The sequence below is a fragment of the Ambystoma mexicanum genome, chromosome 1p, assembly GCF_040938575.1.
Source record: "Ambystoma mexicanum isolate Mex_15411 chromosome 1p, UKY_AmexF1_1, whole genome shotgun sequence".
In the NCBI taxonomy this organism is placed as follows: Eukaryota; Metazoa; Chordata; class Amphibia; order Caudata; family Ambystomatidae; genus Ambystoma; species Ambystoma mexicanum.
The window spans coordinates 995,209,680-995,216,889 of NC_090921.1; positions in this window are offsets into that span (position 1 = coordinate 995,209,680).

Genomic DNA, 7,210 nt, shown 5'->3' on the forward strand with positions numbered 1-7,210 from the left:
TGCGTTAATGCCAGTAAAACTGAGATTCTCCTCATCGGCACACCCACTCCCTCCTTTCCTGTCGCTCTCTGGCCGGCCTCTATTGGCCCTCTTCCCGCTCCCACCTGCGAGGCTAAAAACCTCGGGGTCATCTTCGACTCCACACTCTCCTTCTCGCCTCACATCTCTGACGTCGCTAAGAAGTCACACTACCAGCTTTACCTCCTCAGGGGTATTCTTCCTTTCCTCTCCTTCCCCCAGAAGCTCACTGTCTCCAGAGCTCTGGTTCTCTCTAAGCTGGACTATTACAACAGCATCTTTCTAAATCTGCCTGCCTCTACTCTCCGCCCTCTGCAACTCATCCAGAACAGGACTACAAGACTTGTCCTTGGCCTCAAGCCCAGGGATCGTATCCCTCCAGAACTAAAATTTCTGCCCTGGCTCCCAGTGGCTGCGAGGATTAAGTTCAAAACCCTCTGAATTGTCCACAAGGCCTTCTGGGGCCTGGGGCCTCAATACCTTCAACTCTCTCTTCCTAAATATCTTCCTTCTTGAGCTCTTAGCTCATCCGCCTCCAACTCCCTCAGGGTCAGTCGCTTCTCCAAGCAACGGGTTGGTGGTAGATCTCTTTCTTTGGCTGGGGCCTCCCTCTGGAACAGCCTTCCTGCCTCCCTGAAACTTGCGAAGAACCACCTCTGGTTCTGGAAGCACCTCAAAACCTTTCTCTTTGCTTCTGCTTTTTCTCCTCCTCTCCCCTGTGACCTCCTGGCTGTAACTGAAACTGCACTGGTTACCTGGTCACCCTCTGATCTGGGGCCCAGGTCCCTCCCCCACCAGTCTCACACACCTGCACTGCCTGCCTAGCAACCCCTGAACTTGGGGACTGTTCTGTAACACTAAATTCCCACTACCAGCACTTTTCACCTGATTTCTGCACTTACCTTTGCACTTGCCACCTGCTGGCCGTTACTTTACTTATTGTTATTATTCTAATCCTGTGTACTGCACTCTCCCTTCCCCCTCCCCCACACTTTCCCCTTCCCCCTTCCCATGCACTTTCGCAATCTGAATGACACTTGGCCTAGTAGGATCGCTGTCTGTCCTCCCTTCGTTCCCCCTCCCTGCCTTGTCGCGCCTTGAAACACTTGTGTATAGGGGCGTTGGTGGAACAAAGACTCGCGACCTTAACTTTGGACCTGCCCCGATTCTTCCACCTACACCAAACAAGTCTGGAGTGACAACGGTGACCCTTAGCCAGATCATGAATAGTATCCCCCTCTCAACTCGCCCAAGAATATGATCAGCGAAGAGTCCTCTGGGACGAACAGTGAGAAAAATAAAGAATTCACAGCAACAAAACAGCCGGTCACTGGGGTCGAGAACTCAAACTCTGAAAAATCGCTCCCTCAAACTTGAGAGAATCCTGGATAAGGACGACAACTTAATACTCAACCGAAGAACAGTGTTAGAGTTACTTCATTGTATCCCTAACCTCCGACAATTGTCATCTGTGAATCTGAGGATCATCAAGTTTGGAGATGAACAGCGAATGGATTCAATCTATCTTCACATCACTTCTACAGTAGCAGAAGGTATGCTGATTGACGCCGCAGAAAGCCTTCTGATTCTGGGCTTCGACTTAACAGAAGTAAAGGATTCAGAATCCGAGACCTCGCAAGTGTCACAAGTTATATCACCAAGGTCAAAGCCTAATACCAAAGACTCAGAAAATACTGATATAGCCCAAGGAGTACAGTGTGTAAAATCTGTTGCAAACTACCTAGATCTGCTACAGGCAGGCCAGGTACCTATAGGCTTATGCCCTAAGCTGAATGTTACCATCCAACCGGAGCTATCTTCCTGTCAAGTCAGCAGCAGTAGATTGTTGCCACTGGCACAATCGGTGAGAAGCAAAACATTGGACTGCTCATGGCTGCCTAGAGCACTTATACAAAGTGGTGAAAACAATAAATAGCGACCACCATATGCTACTCCTGGAATGGACAGCTTTTACATCTAGAAACCGACAAAGGATCCCTGCGGCGGTATCCATCTGCAACAGTGGATCTCGATTAAGACTCTTAAACAACAGCATTAAGAAACTTACAGTGGACTTTAAACAGGCAAGTCCAATAGTGGAATATACTCCACTCCTGGAACAATTCCGCACTAAGTCTAGTAAGAGAGCATCGCGGCCCATAAACTGTCTACATGCATTCAATGCAGAACTGGTGATTCGAATAAAACTGGTCAGGAAGCTCTCAAGGGTGGCAAATAAATCAAACCTACCTAACGACCAAAGGAAGTACAAAAATTGTCTCCATTCCATCAGACTGAAAATGTACCAGAATGATTCTTAGACAATTCTCAGGGCACTTTTAGGTTAGAAAACGAGGGCCTTCTGGTCACTGATAAAATCAGTGGGCTATACCCAAAATGATGAGCAAACGAACCCTATAAGCGAGACCGGTTGGATCCAATATTTTGAGAAATTATACGCTGAGGAAGCCAACAACAAATCTATCTGTTTGTCTGCCTGTGGGTTCGATCCTTGGGTTCTTTCGAGTGATGTCATTGATATCTAAAAGTGTATCCAAAAACTGAACAGCTTGCGAGCGCCAAGCCCGGATCGTTTAACTAACTTTATGCTGAAAGAGCATGTGGAGGAATGGGCTAGTTTCGTACATGCTCTGCTGCTCCAAGTTACTACAGTGCATCAAATTCCAAACCCCTGGAGGAAAGCAACAGTGGTCCCAATCTTTAAAAAAGTTGAGTGGGAGAACCCCAAGAACTACTGACCCATCACCTTCCTGGACGTAATTGGAAAACTCTACGGTGCAATCATTTTGGACCATTTTCACAACTGGTGCCTTCGCTCAGGCTGCAACAATCCCTTTCAAACTGGTTTTGTTAAGGATATTGGGACTTTAGTTATCATCCTTCTACTTAACATGCTCAAGGGCCGTGTGCGAGATGGGAAGCCCAAGATCTTCGTGGCTTTTGTAGACCTGGTTCAGGCTTTTGACCAGGTCAGTCATCATAAATTGTGGTAGAAACTTGAAGCCAAGAATTGTCCCGAGGCTTTGCTGGAACAAATAATGGCTATGCACTCTGGTACCACACTGAGAGTCCGGTTTGACCAGTCCAGCATTCTATCCAACGAAATCGCAACATCTAAGGGAGTTAAACAGGGCTGTCCAATGGACCTAGCTCTGTTCAACTTCTTTTCAGCCGATATGAAACAGCCCAATCCCTCAATCAAAGCTTGTCCTCCGACGGTGGGGGGAGTCCAGCTACCTTGTTTACTCTACACAGACAATGTGGTCTTAATAGACCAAACCCCAGTGGGCCTCCAGCATCAACTGGACTCTCTCGAATCCTACATCAAGTCAAACGGTCTTGAAATTAATAAGAAGAAAACAAAGATCTTGAGCTTTGGAAACTCAAATAGGGGAAATAACTGTTATTCATGGTTTCTAGACAGAGAGTGCATTGATCAAGTGCGCTTATTTAAGTATTTGGTTGTCTGGCTCAGTGATTGCCAATCAGAGGCTCCAATGTTCCCCCATCTAAGAGGCAAAGGCAAAGCCCTTGCAAGTCAAGTGAGAGCACTGAATCGAAAGTGTGGCTGTTTCTCAATCATGCCGGTACTAACGTTTTATAAATCGAAAGTGGTCCCTGACTTAATTTACGGAGTCGGTCTGGCCACAATTGGAAGGCCTATTTTGGAAAAGAGTCTTCGGCCTTCCTTTATCCACTCCAATTCAAATCATCCGTCGAGAGCTCGGCCTTTCGTCCTTAAAACTAACTGTGGAATGGAACAGTCTGGCACTTTATAGGAAATGTTTTACATCTCCACGTCCCGAGGTTTTGGAAATGCTCCATATCTCATAATTCTATGCGTAATACATGGAGATCGAAAACAATCAGTAAACTGGAAGAAATCGGGGGCTTTGTCGATTTATTACTTGTTAATCCTACATGGATTAAGAAAAAACTGAAAGAGCACTCGATCACGACTTTGGAATCAGCTGCTAGTTATCTGTCGTAGCCCACCTGGCCTTGGCGCCATGGAAATTGGATTTTGTGTCCAACTACTTAAAACAATTCCCCAACAGAATGTTTAGGGATCAATTCCTGAGAACTCGTCTGAATCTTCTTCCAACTAACGAGATTCGGGCGATCTGTGGCTTAACCGAAGTGAACAGATGTTGTTCACTGTTGCGGAAACTTTGAAACACCTCATCATTTCTTGTCCAGCCCTTACAGAAGCACGTACACAACAATGTGGATACTTACTGTCTGAGTATCGGATACTAGACTTGGAAGTATGGTGGAGTATCTTGATGGAAGGAAGCACTGCATGATATGTGATCGCAGTGGTCACATTTTGAGCTAATTTGTTTTAAGGGAACGCATGGAATGTCTATTTAAAGACTTAGGAAGGAATTGGCTGGGATATTTCTGTATTCCTCTTTTTTATTTTCTTTGTTAAAAAATAGTTTCAATTAAATGCTAATTAAATAAAATGTCAGTTGTTAAATGTAATGCGACCTAGGTATGGAGTTGTGGTTGTTGATGTCTCACCTGCCAACGAACTTCAATGGCCTGAGACTAGGCATTAGGATGTAGGGACTGGAGCAAATTCTGGGGTTTAATGGGCAGATACCAGGGCCCTATGTGCACTCTGGTCATTGACTGGGGCGAACGTTCAGTTTCCCTACGGCGTGCCCGGAGCCCCATCCGTGCTGTAGAGAACGATGGCTTACCCGGTGCAGGTTCGAGCGTGATGGGTAGGTAGGGCCACCATTATTCCATGGGGTGATTTGCTGGAACTGGAGGGCACCCTTCCCAGTTCCCTTTGACCTCAGTGAAAGCAAGCTCACTCCCGGAAACAAAGAGGACTGATGGGTGGCTTTCTTCCTCCTTCTCCTTGGGCTGGTAAGTGCGCATGTGGTATTTATTGACAACAGTCGCATGCTGAAGCCTAAGACATCATCACGTCTGGACACACAAACTATGAGACGTAACATCCAATCTCAAATGGAAAACAAGCTTATCACAATGCAGATGAATCCTGCAAGATAATTCTGGCCACATAGCATTCACTAGTAAGCATTACCCAATGACGCATACAGAATATACTCTTGTAGATGGCTAGGTAAACATCAGGTAGCCCTCTTCGGATATTGTGAGCCTGCCGGACTCCCCCCTGGTGATGAAGAGCTTGCCTGTCCTCTACTCCACTATGACAGATGTGGGGTGTGGGATTCCCTAAATTTGAGGTCCTCAACAGACAGCAGTGGGCGACTCCCTCCTATTCACATCTTCATCTTCACCAGAGGGATCAATGGGCTCCAGGCTCAGTTGTGACCTTTCCACCGCAACACGGACATCATTTCATTTTTTGTAATAGACTACAGACCCTTGGCAGTGATCATTGAAGCCTTGACATCTGTCAGCGGCCATGATTCAGGTCCAAACGATACACTCCATTTGTTTGTTGGATGATTATTTCTAACCAATAACCAGTCTTTTACTTATATGGAGCATGACCTGGTGTTTCATCAACTCCTCTCTTGGGCTGATGGCTGCTTGCCTGCTTCTTGCTACTCCACTGTGAATGGGAGGAACAGGTCTTGAAGGGTGAGTGAGGATGGAATCTCTTATGAGTTGCTGCTGCCACACCTGTGGATGTGTGGGGTGCTGGATTATAGTCTTGCCGAAATCGATACAGGGCCCTTTTTATACACTAAACCTAATTCTGGTTTATGCAACATATTTTACTCATGGTTTGCATTCATCTTTGGCCTCATCATGGCCTTGGCGGTACCCCTGCTGTAATTGCGTCGGGAAACCACCAACACAAATAGCATTACTGCTATTCGGTACAGCGCAATTTGTGCCGGATCCTGAGTAGTGGTGAGGCTGTAAATCCCCATTTTCTTAAGGGTCCATAGGACACTATGGGGCTTTTCGGTGCTATGACCACCGGTGGTGTTAGCACCGGAAATGGGCAGAAAGTTGGAGATTTCTGCTCAAACTCTGGATTGGGATGAGCAGTAATTCAGCGGTATTGGCGTTACCGCCGCATTTGTGCCACTCCGCCCAACCCCTGATGAGGCCCTCTCCATATGGTCTTGGTCACACTGAATATTCGCTTGTGCGAGATGCCTCTTGATTATATAAAATTTGGAGAATTCTCGTGCATGAAATGGATGCCCATTGTCTATTGTAACAGGGTCCAAGACCTGACCCTGTCAAGAGGGCATGGGAACTCCTCGCAGCCTGGTGTGAGAGGCCTACCACGGGGATACCCAGAGACAGTCCTGCCCTCACACGAGCTGAGACATTGGATGCAATCGTCTGCTGTTTCATGAAGCCGGTGGAATGCGCATGAGAAAGGGGCAGAGCTTAAGATAACTTTCGTATGTTCTCTTGCCTATAACAACTCCCAGGTGGAACGGGCAGGCAGCAGTTGCCCCAGATAACTAGCTGAGGGAGAGAGCCAATGGAGGGGGAAGGAGGAGGATAAAAGAATGTACACGAAGCAGGAAGGTTTGCGTTATTCAGGTGAGGTCAAGTGAGTAAAAGGAGGACCAAGAGACCAGGCGGAGGAAGAAGGGTTGTGTGAGGTATTGGTTGGTGAGGGAAAGTGGTACTTGGGTTTGAGTGTGCATGCAAGGTGAGTGAGAATAATAGAGAGAGAATAGCAACTGAATGAGAAGGGGACTGGGGAAGTGAAAGGACAGTGACTGCGGGAAAAGGTGTGGGTGTAATGAGAGCAGTTTTGGTGAGAAGAGGGGGGAGTAGTAGTGTGGGGAGGGGAAAGTAATAGTATTTTATTTTATTTTATTGTGCATTTGTTATGCGCTTGTACAACAAGTAAATTGTGTTTCAAAACAACCACAGGGCAACAGGGAGGGAATATGGGATAGAAAAGAATGAATACACTGGAGGATAAAGACAAACCTACTAGGCCTTGTCAGCATTCAGAGCGTGCATGTGCAGAGAGAGGAGAAGGGAAGAGGGGAGGGCGGTAAGTGCTGGAGGGCCAATGTTCGTGAGTGAGCAGCATGTGTCGTGCCCAATGTAGGACGTGATAGGGAACATTCATCTGTAAGAAATAAATGGGTACGTGCAGGCTTACAGTGGCAAAGGCCAGTACGTGCGAAGGCAAGTGCTGTGTGTAGGCCAAGTCTGAAGGCTATTGGTTGTGGGAGGCCAGGGC